We start from the raw sequence: 19,634 nt of genomic DNA on the forward strand, positions 1-19,634 counted from the left end.
TAAAAGTAAAGGTATTGTGTCCGTGTACAACTAAAAAATATTTTTTTAAAAAAGGAAAGAAATAGAGGATCAGGTGAGAAATTCTGAAGTATGTGTAATTAGAGCCCAGGAATAAAAGAAGAGAAAAAAAAAATGTAGGTGAGGTAATATTTTAAGATATAACAGCTAGAATTTTATTAGAAATTGAGAAAAAAATTTCATCCATAGATTCAGAAAGCACTGAATTTCACTAGCAAGTCAAGAAACAACTATAAACCTGTAAGGCCTACCTGTAATCCCAATGGCTTGGTAATCCCAATGGCTTGGGAGGCTGAGGCAGGAGGATCTTGAGTTCAAAGCCAGCCTCAGCAACCAAGCAAGTCCCTAAGCAACTTAGCTAAACCCTGTCCCTAAATAGAATATTAAAAAGGGCTGGGGATGTGACTCAGTGGTCAAGTGCCCCTGGGTTCAATACCAGATACCAAACAAACAAAGAACTATAATTGCATACTTCACACGGAAACTGTTAGATCAAATATAAGCAGCCACAGATATGTCTTCAGCAAAAAAAGAGCAATTAGAATGTTAGCCAGCATATTAATTAACATTAATGTCATGATAAAATCCAGGAAATAATAAAATATATTTTTGATACATTGAAAGAAAACAATTGTCAGTCTAAAAGTGTCTATTTATCATATTGACCTTCAAAATGAGTTTTTATTTCTTTCTTTTATTTTTTGGTCCCAGGGATTGAACCCACTGAGCCACATCCCCAGCACTTTTTATTTTTTATTTTGAGACAAGGTCTCACTAAGTTGCTGAGGGTGTCACTAATTTGCTGAGGCTGGCTTTGAACTGGTGATCCTCCTTCCTCAGCCCCCTGAGTCTCAGGGCAAAATGAGTTTTTAAAAAGCAATAGAAAAAACGGGGAATGGACAACCATGTTGTAAGTTTTCTGTTACTGTAATAGATATCTGAGATAATCAACTCAGAAGAAAGGTTATTTTGGTTCACAGTTTTGGAGGTTCTCATCACGATCTTTTGGTTTCATGGCTTTTGGGTCTGCAACAAAGAAGCACACCATGGCAGGGAGCACATAGTAGAGCAAAGCTGCTCACTTCTTGACTGGAAGTGAAAAAAAGAGAGGAAGAGACTGGGGTCCTTCAAGTGCCGCTGGGTTCAAACCCCTTCAAGGGTAGGTCCTTAATAATCTAAGACTTCCCACTAGGCCTCATTTCTGAAAGGTTCCACCACCTCTCAATTGCTTCACCAACTGGGGACCAAGCCTTTAACACATGGGCCTTTGGTGGTCATTTCTACAAACCACAGCAATAACCAAGACTGGAACCAAAGACATTTCTCTTAGTTTTTTTTTTTTTTTTTTAATTATTAAAGCATTCAAATTTATATAAAGTTAGAATGGTATAATGAATCTTCATGCACACATTAACCAGGTTCAACAATGATTAACATTTGCAATTCTTACTTCATTCACTTCCCTTTTTTTTCTGAAGTGCCTTAATCTACTTTCAAGCATCATGAGATTCTTTAAATACTTCAGTATATAAAAAAATAGAAAAGAACATTAACAAGCATAAGCCCAATAAGTTTAAAAAACCATGACACAAAGAAAAGTGGGGGACATAAAATGTATGTCTAACAAAAATAATAACATGAAAAAAATCCAAATGTATCAATAATCATAAGTAGAAATGAACTAAAATCTCCAGTTAAAAAACAGTTAAATTACATACACCAAACTTGCCTTATGCTATTTGGAGAAGCTATTACTAAAACTAAGGTCACAGAAAGGATGAAAACAAAAGGATAATAAAGATTACATCAGGTAAATATTAACCAAAATAAGTTGAGTTTGCTATGTTAACATCATATGAGGGGCTGAGGTTGTGGCTCATGGTAGAGTGCTTGCCTTGCATGTATGAGGCACTGGGTTCGATTCTCAGCACCACATATAAATAAATGAATAAAATAAAGGTCTATCAACATCTAAAATATATTTTTAAAATATCAGATGAAATAGAGTACAAGGTAAAAATGCTACAAAATAAAAAAAAACTCACTAGGAAGACAAAATTAAGCATATATGCATGTGATCAAAATAGCCTCAACATGGGCAAAACAAAATTTCATAGCACTATTTGAAAAAATTAACGAATCCACCATAATTGTGGGAAATTTAAACACACTTCTATTAATCAATACTATTTTAAATTAGTAAAAAAGTATGCAAAGTTTAAAAAGATTTGAAGCACACCATAATCTAATCTGACATGATGAACCTGTATAAATTTTTGTTTACAATATTATTTAATAGATTTTATTTTTTGAGAGTACTTTTGGGTTCACAGTAATATTGAACAGAAAGTAAAGAAAGTTCCCATGTATACCCTGCCTGCCCATATGCATAACATCCAACATCATAACGCCCCATCAAATTATACATTGGAAGAATTGATGAACTTACATTGACATATCATTGTTATTCCAAGTCTACAGTTTATATTATGGTTGGTTCTGAGTGTTGTGCATTCTATGGATTTTGACAAATGTATAATGACATGTACTCACCATTATGGAAATGTAAAGAATAATTTATCCATCCCCCAAATTCTATTTGCTCCGTCCATTCAACCCTTCCCATCGCCAACTCTAGCAACCATTGATATTTTCAGTCTCTGTAGTTTTGCCTTTTCTAGAATGTCATCTGTTTGGAATCACACAGTAACAATTTCACACTGGTTTGTTTCTCTACAGGTAGGTCATTTCTTTTTAGCACTGAATAATATTCCTTCGTCTGGTTGTATGACAGTTGATTTATCCATTCAGCTATCCAAGTACACTTGTTTGCTTCTAATTTTTTTGCTGTTATGAATAAATTTTCTATAAATATACATGTGCAGATTTTTGTGTGAACATATTTTCAACTCAATTGGGTAAATTTCAAGGATTGAAATTGCTGGATTGTGTGGTGAAAATATGTTGTTTTATTTTTAAAAAATTTGCCTAACTATCTTGAAAAATATCTGTACCATTTTCCTTTCAGAGCAGAAAAAAAAAAAAAAAGAGAGAGAGAGAGAGATTTTATTTTGTCAGCATCTGGTGTTATGACTGTATTGGATTTTGGTGCATAATGGTATCATATTATTGTTTTAATTTTCAATTCCTGAGTGTTATATGATGCTTAGCATCTTTTTCAGAGTTTAGTTGCCATCTGTACATCTTCTTTGGTGAAGTGTCCAAATCTTTTGCCTAGATTGTTCTTAGGTTGTTCATTTCTTATTGGTGAAATTTTAAGAGTTCTCTATATATTTTGGATCACATTCTTTTATTAGAAAAGTATTTTGAAAATATTTTCTTCTTGAGTGTGGTTTTTCTTTTCATTCCCTTAACATATTCCCTGCTAGTTTCCCTTGCTTTGAAATCTGTATTGTCTAAAATGAATATAGCTACTCAAGATTTCTTTGGATTGGAGTTAGCACGGTTAATTTTTCTCCACTTCTTTGCTGTTAATCTATTTGTCTGTATATTTAATGTGATTTTCTTATAGACAACATATAACCAAGTCTTTGAAATCACTCTTGTGTTCATTACTTGGCATATTTAGACCATCCTCACTGAAAGTGATTATTAGTAGAGTCAAATAAAAATCACACATACTTGTAACTGTTTTGCTGCACTCAGTTCTTTGTTGTTTATATCTTCACCTCTTTTTCTGCTTTCTCTGATTTTCACTGAGCATTTTATTCGATTGCATTTATTGTTCTGCTTTAATATATGAACTATGCTTCTTTTTTTCTTCTTCTTTTTTTGCAGGGGAGCCTGGGGATTGAACTCAGGGACACTCTGACCACTGAGCCACATCCCCAGCCCTATTTTGTATTTTATTTAGAGATAGGGTCTCACTGAGTTGCTTAGCACCTCTCTTTTGCTAAGGCAGGCTTTGAACTGGTGATCCTCCTCCAGATCTGCTGGGATTACAGGCCTGTGCTACAGCACCCCGCTGAGCTATACTTTTTTTTTTTTTTTTTTTTTTTGAAAAAAAATTTTTAGTGACTCCCTTAACGTTTAGAAGATACATTTAAAACTAACTGAATTTAACTTTCAAGTAGTAGTCACTTCACAGATAGTATAAGAACCTTATAATAAAAGTATTCCCAATTTCTTGTTCCTATCCCAATAACTTTGCTGTCATTCACTTCTCCTATCCATAAACAATAATCACCAAGTACACTGTTGTTGGTGCTGTTATTATTTAAAAAAAAAATTTGTGAAATCAATTGAGATTAAGAAAAATACAAGATTTTTTTTACTTTTACTTATTCCTTTTTTATTTTTATGTTTTTGGTCCTGGGGATTGAACCCAGGGCCTCACAAACTGAGTTACATCCCCAGGCCTTTTATTTTCTGAGGCCTCTAGGGTCTCACTTAGTTGCTTGTCCCAGACTTGCAGTCTTCTGGCCTCTGTCTCCCAAGTAGCAAAATAACAGGCATGCATCACTGGGCCTAATTTATTTATTCCTCTTCTAAATCTTTTCATTTATTCTCGCTGAAGAATTTGTATTTAACATTTTTTTGCAAGGCAGGTCTACTAGTGAAAAATTCCCTCAATGTTTGTCTGAGAATGTACGTATTTGTCAGTTCTGAAGGATAATTTTACTAGACATATTTTTTCTTTCATTAATTTAAATATTTCACTCCTCTCTTATTCTTTGAATGGTTTCTGAAGAGAAGTAAGTCCAATGTGATTCTTACCCTCGTTACTCTGCATATAAGATATTTTTATTCTCTGGTTTCTTTCAAGATTTTTCTTGGTCTTTTACCTTCTGCAGTTTGAACATGCTGTGTTGGTGTCAAGTTTTTGGTATTGCTCTTACTTGGTATACTCTGAATCCTGTGTTTCTTTCTTTTTTCTCCTTATGGTGTTCCATTACGTGTATGTTGTAATTACTCCAGTTTTTAGTTACAGTCACATGTGCTTAGGAATGGAGATACATTCCAAAAATGTGTAATTAAGTAATTTCATTGTTGTGTGAACATTATAGAGTATTCCTATACAAATGTAGATGATATAGCTTACTATACACATAAGCTATGTGATAAACCTCTTTGTCCTAGGCTACTGGTATGGTTTGGAAGTGGTTTGTCTTCCAAGGGTTCATGTGTTGGAAGCTTGGCACTCAGTGTGGTAGTGTTGAGTTGGTGCAACATTTAAGAGTTGGAATGTAGTAAAAGCATGGGGGAAATTCTTTGATGGACACAGAGAAAATTTGGTAGAGATAAAACTCAGGAACATATGGAGTTTTTAATTCTCAAGTTACTCTTTGCCGAGTCTCCTGTAATTAGATAACTATAGCTTAACTTTTCCCACCCAGGTATTCATTGTCTACTTCTGTGGACCTCTGGTCAATATATTCATTGGTCTCTCCCCCACCCCACTGGGTTGTCTTTCCTTAAGGATGATGGAGATAATGCAAAACACTTGAATAGTGATTGAGAAGTGCCAGCTTAATTCAATCAATAACCTAATGAACATAACTTACTAGCTCAAGAAACTTAATGGGTTAAAAATAGTCTTGCTGAATACATTGATTTTTGGTGGTTCTTTTATTAAATACCTAGATTTTTATTCATTATTTATGAATTCATTCAGAAATAGTTGTTGTATACCTATTATGTGCTGATGTAATACAATGAGTAAAGAAATATGACCCTTGCCCTCTACTTGGAGAAAAAGTTGTCTAAATGAAATCTTGTTTAGCAAGTTTAACAGAGGAGATTTCCCTCACGATGTTTGTATTGAGAAATAGTTTAGAAGTCATTGGTATAAAATTAAGCTTCTTTTGAATCCTGAAAGAGGAACAAAAGAAATGAAGCATTAACTGATTTGAACAGCAGATTGGTAGTGCTAATTCAGGCATTGAGAAAAATCATAACAACTGACCTCATTCAAAGGAAAAAATAGATTGTCAAAAGACTCTTTAAGTGAACAAATCTTTAGACCTCTAGCCCAGGGATTGAAGGTACGTTTCCCATGCTGGGTAAGTGTATGCGGACAAGGAGTATACGACATTCTGTAGAGGAATATGAGAGGGAGAGAAAATAGGCCCACTTGTTAAAGCTGAGAACAACTAGGAAGCATCCTCAAGTTGGCAAGACTCTCTCCAGTATTCTTCGCTAAATACAGAAAAGCAGACAGTGAATTCTCAAGGTATATTGTCAAATTTAGCTCCTATTAGAAAGACAAAAAATGCGGAGCGGGAGTGCATGGGGATGGAATTGGTGAAGTGGCCTGCCCTAGGTCACACGGTGAATGGGACAGAATTCAGGCATCCTGGTTTCCTGCGCTGGATTTCTCCACCCGCTCTTCTCAGTGTTGGTGGTAGCCCACGCTAAATTATTTTACACCTTAGGATTCTACTTTAGAATTAAAACGGCCGCATCAGGGCGCTGCGTTTTTCTACCTTTTTCCAGTCTCGATTTCACCTATTGCTCTATGTGCGTGTGGCAGACGGATCAATTCAAGCCCCAGTGAAGAAACAAGAGAGACAAGGAGGCGTCTCCTAGCTGTCCACATATTTCAGAAGCAACGACGTTGTCGTCGTTATTCCCAGCCGCCACCCAGAAAACAGGAAGCCTGACAGTGTTCTCCCTAGAAGGCAGGGAATCTTGTTCCCCTGCAGAGTGCCGGAACCCAGGGAGTCAAGTCTCTGGCAGACCACTCTGGGCGGCTGGCTGGAGTGGGGTCAGCAAACCAGGATTGAAATCCGGGTGTTCCTTTATTCCTGTTTCCAGCAGGCATCTACATTTGAATACCTAGCTGGGCATACTGGTTTTGCCTGTTCATTTGATGTGTGCCAAGTAAGGGAATCGTTCTAAATGTCATTCATCGGTTTTATATTTGCTGTGAAGCATGCCTAAAAATACTCGATTCTGGGTGTGGTTGTGAGTCTTGAGTCAGAACTAAACCAGAGAAAGGATGACTAAAAGTATTACTTCAGAATGAGCTATGGGGAGGAATAAAATGATTCCCGAAAGGAATGTGTGTGACGAGGTGGCCGAGTGGTTAAGGCGATGGACTGCTAATCCATTGTGCTCTGCACGCGTGGGTTCGAATCCCATCCTCGTCGGTGTGTGAGGGTTTTCTTTAATCCTTCGGATAATTTAAATGCAGCATTTATATTTGGTAGATTCATCCCGTATTCACCACCAAACTAAGTAGATTGTCAAAGGTATCTTCGCTGACCTTTGCTGTAGTTCAGGTTCCCAATATTGGGTCTTTGAACATCTCAGAGTTCTTCCTTAGGGACACTGATAATTTCTTGTGAATGAAACTAGCTGAATAATTTGAATGGTATTTACTTTGGTAGTAACCTCCTTGAGGACAGGAGATATATTCTTCACGGAATCTCCAGAATTTTTAAAGAACTAACCGAATAATTAATGGAGAAGGCTATAGGAAAAACGTTGCCTAACAAATTTAAATAAACTATAAAATAATTCACAGAAATACATACAAATTATACTATGCCTATAGGTTATTTTTAGCCTAATTTTAACTTTACTGTAATTTTCACCATCTTTGCTAAATTTAAAGTGTTCTCTCCTAATAAAATACTTAACTATTATTGTCAAAGGATCTCTAGCTATGAAGACTAGAGTGTTTCTCTGCTTAGAGATATGATAAGACTGAAAAATTCACTTCATACAATATGCCCAGTTAGATCCAAAGATTCCCTCTGTGATTCCCTCTTGGGATTTCCACTCATTGGGCCTTTGAGGGAAATATATATTTCTTTACTTAATTTTAAACTTATGCACTGCATTCACATAGTAGTAAATAAAACTGTACAACAAAATTTTGCACTAACCTTTATTCCTCAACTACATGATTATACTTCCTACAGATAGCCACTATTAATTCCCTCCAGTCTGCTCTATTTATTTATTTTCCTATAAATGAGATAATTTCATTATTCTTTATGGCTAAATAAAACTCTACTGTATATAGATACCACATTTTCTTTATCTGTTCCTCTACTGATGGATACCTAAACTTATTCCCAGATTTTTTTATCATTTCATTTCATTTTCTGTTATTGACTACAGCTACCTTGCTGTATAGCATATAATAGAGAACTTATTTCTCTATTCATCTCAGATTCATCTCTGCTGTTGCAAATGACAGCAGAATATTTTTATAGCTGAATAGTATTCCATTGTGTATATATACCAAATTATTTTCTCTATTCATGTCTTGATGGACACTCAGTTGATTCTATATCTTGGGTGTTATAAATAATGCTGCAATAAGCAAGGGGGTACATATATCCCTATAACATATTGATTTCAATACCTTTGGTTGTCTATTCAGAAGTGTGAGTGCTTGTTCACATGACAGTTCTATTTCCAGTTCTTTGAGGAACCCCCTTAACATTTTCCATAATGGCTGTACTATTTTACATTTCTACTAGTAATACACAGTAGTTTTTCTCCACATCCTTGCCAACACTTGTACTTTTTCTCTTTTTGATGAAAGTCATTCTAACAAGTGTCGGTTTATATCTTATTGGTGGTTTTAATTTGCATTCTCTGATGATTAGTGATGTTGAGCATTTTTTCATGTATGTTTTGGAATTTATGACATCTTTTGAGAAACGTTTCTTTAGGTCCTGACCATCTTTTAGTCAGGTTATTTGTTTTCTTGCTACTGAGTTGTATAAACTTCTTATATATTTCGGTTATTAACTTCTTACTAAATGTATGGTGTTTGTCCATTTTTCATTACTATAACTAATATCTGAGACTTGGTAATTTATAAAGAAAAGACGTTTATTTAGTTCACTGTTTTGGAGGCTGCAAGTCCAAAGACCATGGCAGAGGTTCTAATGAGTTCCCCTCTGGCTGTGTCACCTCATGGTAGATGGCATCATGGTGGAAATGTGTGCAAGAGAAAGAACTCACATGGTCAGACAGGAAACCAAAGGGACACACCTTGGACTAACTGGGGGCCCACTAGAACTGCATTAATCCCTTCTGAAGGCATGTCACCAATGACCTAAGAACATCCCTCTAGGCCCCACCTCTTAAAGTTCCCATCACCTCCTAGGCTGCCACACTGGGGAATCACACTTCACACACACAAACCCTTGGGAACAAACAACATAGCAAATAATTTGCAAATATTTTTCCTCATCTTGTGGATTGTCTCTTTACTTTGTGCAGTAGTTTTTAAATTTAATCACATTTATCTAATTCTGGTTTTGTTGCCTGTGCTTTGAAGTCATATCCAAAAAATCATTGCCCAAACCAAATGTCATGGAACTTTTCCTCTATGCTTTCTGCTGGTAGTTTTACAGTTTCAGATCTAACATTTAAACTTTTTAACATTTAAACATTTAACATTTAAACATTTTGAGTCAATTTTGTAAATGATGTGAGAAAAGAATTCAATTTTATTCTTCTGAAAGTAGATAAACCAGTTTTTCCATTACCGTTTATTGAAGAGACTGACCCATCCCTACTGTGTTTTCTTGGTACCTTTACTAAAAAAATCAATTGACCATAAATGTAGGAGTTTATTTCTGGGCTTTTTATCATGTTCCACTGGATATGTTTATCTTTATTATAATCACTTTATAACATATTTTGAAATCAGATAATGTGATGCCTCCAGCTTTGTTCTCTTTTGCTTAAGATTGCTTTGGCTATTTGGGATCTTTGTGGTTCCAGACAAATTTTTTAGGAGTATTTATTCCATTCCTGGGGAAAATGGCATTGGAATTTTGATAAGGATTGCATTGAATTTGTACATCACTTTGGGTTATATGGACATTTTAACAATGTTGGTTTTTTTCCATTTATTTGTGTTTTATTAAATTTTTTGTCAGTGTTTTATAGTTTTCGTTGCTGGCTCTTTGTGGTTCCAAAATCCGTGGATATTTGTCACAACCTGCAGTAACAACTTGCACGGGTCTTATGGGTGGTGGAGTGGAAACTGAGGCACTTCTATCTTTCTCTTTAGTGCACTGCTTTCTTGCTTGTTCATTTATAGAGGAAATGAGGTTTACTTGCTTTGAGAGGAGAGAGAGAGACCCTGCTTATCAGAGAGAAAGAAACTTTGCTTAAGAGAGAAACTTTGAAAGAAAGACAGGCTTTTCTTAGAGCTTAGAAGGAGAGAGGCCTGCCACGCCTTAAAGTCCTGCATAAGGTGCCCTAGTGATGCATCTCAGTTCTCCGTTCCGCAATCTGCCTTCCGCCGCTGCCCCTACTCGCTGCTGTATTCTTTCTTCTGGCTTTTTTGCTAATGGCTGCTGTGGCGTGTCTTCTTGTTTGGCTAATGCCCCAACGCGTGTATGTCCCTACTAGCTACTGCCGCGTGTTTTTCCCTCTGGCTGCTTCTAATGGCTGCTGTGTTGAGTCTTCTCTGGCTACTGCCCTGCAGTGTGCCTTCTGCTACTGCTTTTCTGGTAATGGCTGCTGGGCGTGTTTGGCTCCGCCTACGCTTATATCACCTCCAGGAGGTGGAGAGCAGGGCCACGCCTCTTACGCAAAGATTAGGCGAGATGCTGGGAGCAGGCACTTAGTGCTTGAGAACACATGTGCATACATTGTGTGCGTGGACGAGAAAATCACCTGAGTGTGCTTATGTCAATTAACCTCCTCGCTGCCGATGTGATCAGGCGCCATCCTGGCGCCGCCAACATGGCACAGCCCCCAACAAGTTTTCAGTGTACAAGTCTTTCACTTCCTTTCTTCTTTTCCTTTTTTTTTAAATTTTTTTTCACTTCCTTAAATTTACACCTAAAAACTTTTTTGGGGTCGTTGTTGTTATTGTAAATGGAATTGATTTTTTTTTTAATTTTATTTTCAGAGACACGCTATTGTTACATGGAGACATCAGTGATTTTTAAAATATTAATTACTGAATTCATCAGTTCTAATAGTTTTTTAAAAAAATATTCTTAGTTGTAAATGAACACTATACCTTTATTTTGTTTTCCTTTTTTTATGTGGTGCTGGGGATGGAACCCAGTGCCTCACACACGTTAGGCGAGTGCTTTACCACTGAAGGACAACTCCAGTCCAATTCTAATAGTTTCGATGACATGATTTTTTATCTAAAAATTTTATTGTCTTTTAAATAAAGACAATTTCCTTTTTTGTGGTGCTGACACTCAGGGTCCCCTACAAAAATAGGACCCTTTAGGATTAAGGGAAGAAAACCTTCAAGGGAAATAAGACAGCCAAGCTAGCTCTTATGGGATTAATAGCTATACCAGAAAATTAGGAGTTAAAAGGTTCATAGTTTTCAAGGCTATGAGAATGAGATAACAGACCAAGAGATGGGAGATGGGAGGAGTCAGCTCAGCCCTCTGAGATTGTGTGGTCAGAAGAAATGCTAGCTCTGAAAATAATACTTGAGACTTTTCCAGATTATAAGGGCAACTCCAAGTGATGAAGTACAAATGCATATTAGAATAATCACCAGAGTAACACACAGTTACTTTTACTTTATTAGCATAATAAAACATACCCTAATGATACTTAAGATGATGTGGTATGTGTTTAGGATACTTAAGATGGTATTGGGACATGCAACACATTAATAAGCATGATGAAGAGCATAGTTGCTACTGACATCCCACTTCTACATGTAATGACATTAAAAGACCAAGGTCCTGCCTAACCCACAGATGCCATAAAAGTTGCTCCCTTTGCTCTTTGCTTGAAACTTCAACCCACTCCTACCACGTGCTATCTCCTTTCTGGCTCCAGCAGAAGTGTATAATAAAACCTTGACAGTTTAAATTCTTCCCAGGTCCATTGGTTCTACAACTCTGGATCCAAGAGTCTCTGGTAACAAGCATTAGAGATCTAAAGATGATTTCACTTCTTTTCTTATTAGGATGATTTTTATTTCTTTCTCTTGACTGCTTTCTAGTATTATGTTGAAAAGAAGTGGTAAGAGTGGACATTTTTGTTGGTCCCTGATATTAGAGGAAAAGCTTTCATTTTTACCACTGAATATGATGTTAGCTAACAATGTTATATGTGCCTTTTATTATGCTGAGGTACACTTCCACTATATCTGATCCGTTGAGAGTTTTTATCATGAAAGTATGTTGAATTTTGCCCTATGCTTTTTCTCCATTTATTAAGATTATTGTATTTTTTTTATTAAAAAAGGGCTAAATTTTATTGACAAACTGCTGCAGACATTTTGACATAAGTTTAAGCTACCTATTTAGGCAGACTTACACATGTAGCATTTAATCTTCCGAGAATGAAATGGGAGGCAGTACAAATCTAATTAGAACTTTTACTTATGTACAAAGTGGATTTTGATTCCTTTTTCATTCAGCTGCAGTGTCCCTTTTTATATCATGCTAGTGTTGAGACATACTTGACTACCTTGGGAACAGTTCAATATTGACAACTGTCAACTTAATGAAAAACTTCAGCTTTTGGCCCTGGTGTCCAAATGAGCTTTTTGTAGAGTGCAGATCTCAAATGGACAAAATACTTTTAGTCTTCCTGAATACTGCAACTTTAATTATTAGTACTACTACTGAAAAAATGTAGCTAAAAAGCTCTACCTCAAATTAAATTTAGATGGCCAGCCCCTCTGCCCCAATCATCCTCTTCAAAACTTACTCCCCGCTAAGTATCTCTCAACACTGTATGTCTGGGGCTAGATTTTAAAACCCACATCATGAAAAAGTCAGTTTTACAACTGCCATGTGCTTTTAAATAAAACATTTCTAGAGACTTCCGAGCTCACTTTTGCATGGTGGCACCTACTGCCGTTAACATTTGTGATTTTAATCTTAAACAGCCCTGAATTTTGAAATGTAGCCTAGTTTGGGATTTTGCAACTACAACTTTATGGGATGCCTCAAATCAAAACTAAGAGAAAGTTAACAAGCCTTTACTTCAGAACCTTTAAGCAAGCAATGTCACTTTTGAAACTATCAGGTTTGTGGTTTTTGTTTGTTTTTTTTTTTTTTTTTTTTTTTTTTACTCAACTTCTTTTATTATAAAAGGTACCCATCTGTTTATATTTAAACAAAAAAGAAAAAAGCATCTACACACTTAAAAATTAATTTGATATTCCTAAATCTATTTTAACTCATTTTAAAATGCTGCATACAGAAGCCAGAATGCAGAGTTAAGAATGGAGGAAGGTGGGGAGAAGGGGACCATGAAGAAGAACACTTAGACCATTACTTGTCTGTTGTGGGTAAAGCAACAGGAATCCTGGGAGACACAAGAAATCAGTAACAACTTTGCTCATAACTGATATTTCCCCCTCCTGTTTGTTTTTAATAACATCCATATGGTGCTCTCTGTATGCTCCCTTCACTGCTTAGCTGGAGGGGTCTTCAGTGATGGCCTGGCCCCATTCCAGTCATCTTGGCCATAAGCTTCATAAGAATCTTGAACCTCCCCATGTCCATAGTCATAATATTCTGAGTCCCCTTGGCTCTGGCTGTAATAGCCTTCGTAGCCTTCATAGCTCTGTTCTGCATATATATCATCATATCCATATTCTTCATATATTTCTGGTGCAGGGTGTGGAGGCAAAGGTGTTCTCTGGATGCCTCCTGTCCATGCTCTTGGTGCTGGAGCACTCCTCACAGTAGGTGGGGGTGGTACTCCTCGGGTCACAGTGGCACCTCTGGTGATGGCGCCTCTCACTGGGGTACCACACACCAAAGCTCCTCGCGGTGGTCCAACACCACGGCCCCTGGGAACAGGTGGAGGGGGAGGTGCAGCATCCCAGCCTCTCACTGGCACCCCACGTCCACGAGAGGGCTCAGGTACTCTATTCAAGCATAGGACAGCTCTAGAAATAGCTCCTGGCAGATATCATCCATCATATCTGGTAGTAAAAATTTCTTCGCTTCTTCCATGGCATGGGCCATAAGAGCATAAGCCTTATATGGGGGTCCAAAGACTTGAATGAAGACATGCAGATCCATATTCAAGTGGGCATACCTTGGGTCTCCACCTTTGGGAAGCTCATCCTCCTTGGCTTTGTCTCTCATTGAGCCCTTTTCCAACACAGAGATCTTTGTACAGTTTCTTCCAGCAGTTTTTTGATCGTATTCCCTTGTGGTCCAAGAATCTTCCCCACGAAATTGAACTTTGGGTCCTGCTTGACAGGTATCAGCTCCCGCTCTTTCAGCTTCATGTTCTTATGAGAAAATAAATCCAAGTAATTCTCCTCATCATCCTTTTTTGAATCCCTTTCTGAATCTTCTCAATTTCTGCCGTCAGAAGCTGCATGGCATGAGTGAAGGACCGGTCCAGTGAGTCCTTCTCAGTCATGAGTTCGGGCAGGTACTTGTTTTCAGGCTCCATCTTGACCTTGGTCATGGCCGAGGGCAGCAACAGTGGTGGTGGCTGCATGGCTGGTGAGTCCCGGGCGCCACCCCGACCCCACAAACCCCCTCCGCCTCCCCGGGACTGGTGAGGCAGCGGCGGCTACCCAGACAGCGTCTGACGCACCGAGGGGTGGGCACCTGAGGGTCCGTGGAGCAGCTGCAGCCCCTATTGTATGTTTTTATCCATTTTATTAATGTGATACATCACAGTTATTGACAGATATTAAAGCCTGTCTTCATTTTCTCAGGAAATTGGCTATCATTAATTTTCTTAGTTTTCTATTCTAGACACATCTTTAGGCAGCTGATCATATCCTCACTCCTGAGTCGGATTTCTTCTTTGAAGGATCAAAGAAAGATTGTATTGAATGGAGTTAAACAGGAAGACTTTAATCAATACTATTGCAATAGAAGAGAGATTGAACTCAGATTCAAATACAACAGGAGCACCTGGTAATTTATAGCCAATGGGTAAAGGAGTCATTGAACAGGAAATTACTAAGAGGAATTTTCTTTGTCAAGGGTGGAGAAAGAGAAACTTGATTGAACAACCGAGAGTGAATGATTCAGAGTGACCTGGCTTAGTAGGATTCTTGCTAAAACTAAACTGGTTGGGCCAAGTACAAGAAGTAGTCCAGAAGAAGCCTAACTAAAGTTTGGTTGAAGATGGAGTCTTTAAAACCCTCCCCAGGGATCCTCTCAACTTCCTAAGGACACAGGAGACCCACAGAATATATAAGTTATCAGGGGAATATCTACATGTATCCCCAGACTCTCCCAGTGGCTGTGGCTGGTTCTTTTCCACTGTAGTAGCTTCCCCTTGACTTCTTTCCAGTCCTAAGTCACTTGGGTACAGGAGCCACATATAGTTGGGTCTTTTCTATTACCTTAATTTAGAGACTTTGGGATAAAGTCTGAGTTACTGGATTTGAGCTAGGTCAAATAGATGCTTAATGATGAATGTGATCATAATTGCATCATTAAATTGTCTTTTAATTTTTGAGAACCGGTCCTTGCCACTGCCCTCTCATTTCTCAGCTACTACCATTCATTTGTGGAAAGATACCTGAAGAGGGGGGATGGGGGATGAAGAAAAGACAGACACACAAAGAGAGAAAAAGGTGGGGCCAGGTGGGCAGACAAACTCTGATGGAGCTCAGCACATTTATTATATAGGTTTCATCGAAAGGTCATTTGTGGGAAAGTTTTAACAAAGTAGGCAATCTGAAGGACACAGGACTGGCAAGACATTAGGGTTATTTTATTATGTTCAGAATTCTCTATTCCTAGGAGTTGGTGACTGAGCTCAAGTTTCTGACTGATTTTATCAGCTGTGTGTCTTCCCAGTAGCCTTCTCTGGCCTGCATCATCATAGCAATTGGGTCATCTTGACCAGCACATTGGCACAGGCAGTTCCCAGAATGCAAACGCAGCCTTGAGGAAGTCAGACCCTGATTCAATTCACCACTCTCCACAAGTCTTCTCTCTTGTTACTATTCATACAGTTTCTGGAGGGTGTTTGGGACTCAGGTCTATTTGAAGAGTTGACTGTTTGGGGTAGGAAGGCAGTGCTGGGAATCCTTGAGAAAAATGCATGTGGAATTTGGTGGTTGGAAGAATAGCTGGAGTTATAAGCATCCCACACAGTAAGGGAGGATGTCAGGCCATTTAGAAAAGGGAGAACACCTTGGATGAGACCTCATCACAGTGGCATCAACAAAATGGAAAGAAGGCAGGATCACTTCTACTACATTGGTACCATCAGAAAACACATAAATGACCAGCGCCCATAATGAGAGCCACAGGAACTGTTTTTATAAGTTTAGTAAACTTAATTTGTTACAGATTCTTTATGTAACCAATTCACAATATGAGCTAATGAAATATTTATGGTTTAATGGATCACTGATCTGGAGAGAGTAGAACTCAACTTGCTTTTGTTAAGTATGTGAAAATTAAAATATTGAAATAAGAAGGAAATCTGAAAATGGGTCACCAGATTTAAAGATTGCCTCTTAATACAAATATATTATTTATACAAAACATGAATATTTGTTTCTTCCTACATTAGTTTCTGTCCTGCTGGGGGAGATCTTTCCTTCCCCTCACCTACATAGTCCTCATTGTAATTACTAAATACGTGTCTGTCCTCAACTTCCTGGCTTTTCCAGTTCTGTTCAGCTCTGTCTCCAACTCGTTCCTAGTCTACACACTGAGAGTTCGGGGTTACATTTCCTTCTTTAGCTCAGGGGAACTGCTTCCCCGGTGCTTCAGATGAGGATGTCAGTTAGTTTCTGGGGAGAATAAGATCAGAGTTTCCCTCCATTTCACCCTGATACTTGAGGCGGTGAAACCAGAGAAACGCAGAGAGCAGAAGATGTTCTATCCTCACCCTCCCCTCTCCCCCGTGGACGCTGTTGAGTCGCTCCCCAGGGTGTTCTGTCCAATGTAGTCTTGCATTAGGAATGGTAGCTCCCAGCACAGCGAGGCCCAAATCCTGTTGCAAGGTGTTTCCTTGCCTATGCTGGGTTCCAGCGCCTTGGATGTCAGGCATCACCTCTTTGGAGTTTCCAGATACTTGTTGCTGTTGGGGTGGGTTGTGAGAGAACAGGGAAAGGCAGAAGAGCAGATGAGTTGGAGGTGGAAAAAAGAGGGAGATTTGGGGTGAGAAGTGACCCGGGATGTGAGGTCTGCAAAACGTTCACCTCCAGGGAGCAGGTACTGCGCGCCTGGCTTCCAAAGGGTTCATCCTTGGGGGTTGAGAAGGTTAGGTGGTTGTCTAGCCCCTGAGAAGTTGATAAGGTCGATAGAAGTGCGTTGGTTCTTACGTCTGGATAGTTAAGTTTTTCCAGGTCCAGATGCCAGCTCGGAAAGTTAGAGGTTCCTCTCTTGGAAGGTCCCACCGAGATTGGAACTCGGATTGCTGGATTCAAAGTCCAGAGTGCTAACCATCACATCATGGGACCAAAGGTTAAAGGAAGTGGTGGGGTGGGGCCGGAATCCTGGATAATAAACTTTGTAGTACATCCAAAGCATTAGGTCAGAATTCTATGAGTTCATGCTGATTTAAAAAAAAAAAAAAAAAGTTGAGGCAAGGCTCTAAATAAAATTCAGAACGATTGTGGCACTCTTGCACTTCTTTTGGGAGCATATATTAACTTGGGGGTGGGGGAGCAGATCTAGATTTTTGTGAGGTCTGAAGCTTACACAATGTAGGGAACTCTCATTTGAAAATGGGATAGAGAGATGTAACTGTTCTAATTTACATTATAATGGCATACTTTTACAAATAAAAAAAAACACGTTTTAAACAGAGTTACATAACCCCTTTCAAGGTCATGGAAAGGGTTGTACAAGTGAGGGATTTTGACACTCCTAGTGAGACTCATGATAAATACCACTCTGGATGAGATTTGGTAATATTTATTAAATAATCTCTATCTCAGCAGTTTTTCTTCTCCCCCCAAAAGCCATCATGTAGAAAAACAAAAACATCACAATATATATCTACACATCTAAGAATATTCATTGCAATGTTTATAACACCAGAAATTTGGAAATGTGCCATTCTATTTAATTGAAGAAATATATAGCCACTAAAAAGAACAGGATAGAAGTATGTTATGCACCCATATGTTGGCTTGGTAGTTTCTGTGGAGGACTAAAGATTAAAATAAACAAAATCCAGTCATTTGCTGAATTCAATGTGTAATATTACACATTTTTGTAAGTCATAACTCATGAGTTCATACATTCATTTAAAAATAGGCTGGAGGAATATACACCAAACTCTTGGAATAAAATTTCTGAAAAATTGAATTGGGGATGAAGGAAGTTTTCATGTTTTCAAAAGTTGTGTTCACTTTTGTGATATTTGACTTCTTTATTACAGGTGCATATGAATTTAGTAATTAAAAATGCAAACCTACAAAAATAAATCAATGTCCTTCAGTAGAGGACTTTCTCAGAAGTCACATTTACTCCATGTCGATTGCCTGGTTGTGTGCAACATGGTGGTGATTATACCATGCAGAATATTAAAGAGATAGACAACAGAAGCCCTGGATGCAAAAGATTAACAATGGGTTAGGGAAAAACACAAAAGATAAGTGAAGCAAGTTATTAGTGGCTAAGACAATAAATGGGGAGGCTCCCTCTCTTTTGAAGATCTGATGGCAAATAGACAAAAATTTTGTGTAATTTCAGGTAAATAGACAAAAATTTTATGTCTATTTCAGGCAAATAGACAAATTTTATGTAATTTCATTGGATTCAGCGACTCAACACCACTCACAACTTTAATAAATTTAGTTGTGAATTTGTTTTTTCTTTTTTAATTTAGAGATTTCCGAAACGGTTTCTGATTATTCAAAGCCTCTCAAACTAGAATTGTCAAAATGTTATAATACAGAAACCAAAGAAGGAAAGAGGGAATGGGAAGGGGATCCATCAACAACTTTCTTTGGTCATCTGTTATTTATTGAAGATTCTTCAAGGTCATGGGGCAGGCTGGGTGAGGAGGGAAAGAGGAACCAAGGTCAGCGTGTGGGAGGATTCTGTGCTTCTACACTTCTGGCTGAATTAGGTGGCCTCAGCTTTTTCCTCCGGTAACAATCATCGCTTTAGTTAAATATATTCACTCCAGTTGGCACCAGACTGGTGCACTTTCAAATATCTTCCCTGGCGGCACACGCTGCTAGAAGCAGGAGCCGGGTGGGAATATTCCAGTACCTGCACACTAGTCGTTGGACTCTGAAAACCTATCCAGATTTTGTTCGTTTTCTGGAACCAGTTTCCCAACAATTGCTTAGTCTGGGCTCATACAGATAGAAGTGGCAGAAATGACTCTTGCTACTCATCAGGGGGAAGCTCATTCTCTATGGATCTTGGTTTTCACACCCGCAAGTGGAAAGAATGAACTAGACCTCAGTTCTTTTTCAAATCCGACTTACAGTGACTGGGAAAAGAGAGAGTGGGCCTAAATGAACTAGAAAAGGCGGGGGAGGAAGCACTCTTCGACGTTTGTTTTAGGACCCAAATGTGAATACACTCCTTCGCGTGCCAGAGGCGGTTTATCAGGATGACAGGAAAACCCAGAGCAGCCTCTTTAACAGTACTATCGCGATGACAGATAACGGGATGGCTCCAGAGATAATTCTCTTGTAAGCTTCTGGAGTACTCGCCTCCTCAACTTTACCAGTACCCGCTACCATAACCACTGAGATGATTGCACCACCTGGACTC

The 19,634-nt window shown here is 38.2% G+C and overlaps 1 pseudogene across 1 annotated transcript in view; it reads right to left on the bottom strand.

Moving 5' to 3' along the window:
- Positions 1-19,603, bottom strand: part of LOC306665781 (KH domain-containing, RNA-binding, signal transduction-associated protein 1-like) — a 32,678-nt pseudogene extending 13,075 nt beyond the window's left edge. Inside the window, exons 1-3 of the transcript in view lie at positions 19,508-19,603; positions 16,730-16,974; positions 13,231-14,556 (exon numbers count right to left, since the gene is read on the bottom strand). The product of the transcript in view is annotated as a KH domain-containing, RNA-binding, signal transduction-associated protein 1-like (transcript). The remainder of the gene's footprint in view (positions 1-13,230; positions 14,557-16,729; positions 16,975-19,507) is intronic.
- Between the last annotated feature and the right edge of the window lie 31 nt (positions 19,604-19,634).

This window comes from Sciurus vulgaris (genome assembly GCF_902686455.1).
Source record: "Sciurus vulgaris genome assembly, chromosome: 7".
In the NCBI taxonomy this organism is placed as follows: Eukaryota; Metazoa; Chordata; class Mammalia; order Rodentia; family Sciuridae; genus Sciurus; species Sciurus vulgaris.